Below are 642 nucleotides of genomic sequence, written 5' to 3'. Positions count from 1 at the left end.
TGGCATGGGATGGCATGGGATGGCATGGGATGCGATGAGATGGCATGGCATGGCATGGCATGGGATGGCATTGGATGCGATGAGATGGGATGGGATGGGATGGCATGGGATGTCATGGGATGGCATGGGATGGCATTGGATGAGATGAGATGAGATGGGATGGGATGGGATGTGATGTGATATGGGATGGGATGGCATGGAATGGAATGGGATGCATGGATAGATATAGACAGTTAGATTTTTTGGGTATTTTCCTTTCAACCAAGCGGTCACCAACTGAGTAACGCCACTGATTTCCCCGGGCAACGCCGGGTATCCGCTATTATATATATCAGGAGTAGATAATACCTACCCTATTATCTACTCCTGATATATATATAACAAGAGTAGATAATAACACATATATATAACACATATAATCAGGAGTCTATCAATTGATAGACTTCTATTGATAGACTATCTATTGATAGACTCCGGTGCAAATACACTTTATGACGTCCAGTATGGCGGCGCAGTATGGGGGCGCCGGTGCAAATACACTTTATGACGTCCAGTATGGCGGCGCAGTATGGGGGCGCCTAACCCTAACCCTAACCCTAATTCTAACCCTAACCCTAACCCTAACCCTAAACCTAACCCTAA

The sequence above is a fragment of the Priapulus caudatus genome, unplaced genomic scaffold (genome assembly GCF_000485595.1).
Source record: "Priapulus caudatus unplaced genomic scaffold, Priapulus_caudatus-5.0.1 Scaffold268, whole genome shotgun sequence".
Taxonomy (NCBI): domain Eukaryota; kingdom Metazoa; phylum Priapulida; class Priapulimorpha; order Priapulimorphida; family Priapulidae; genus Priapulus; species Priapulus caudatus.
This window is presented reverse-complemented; position numbering follows the sequence as displayed.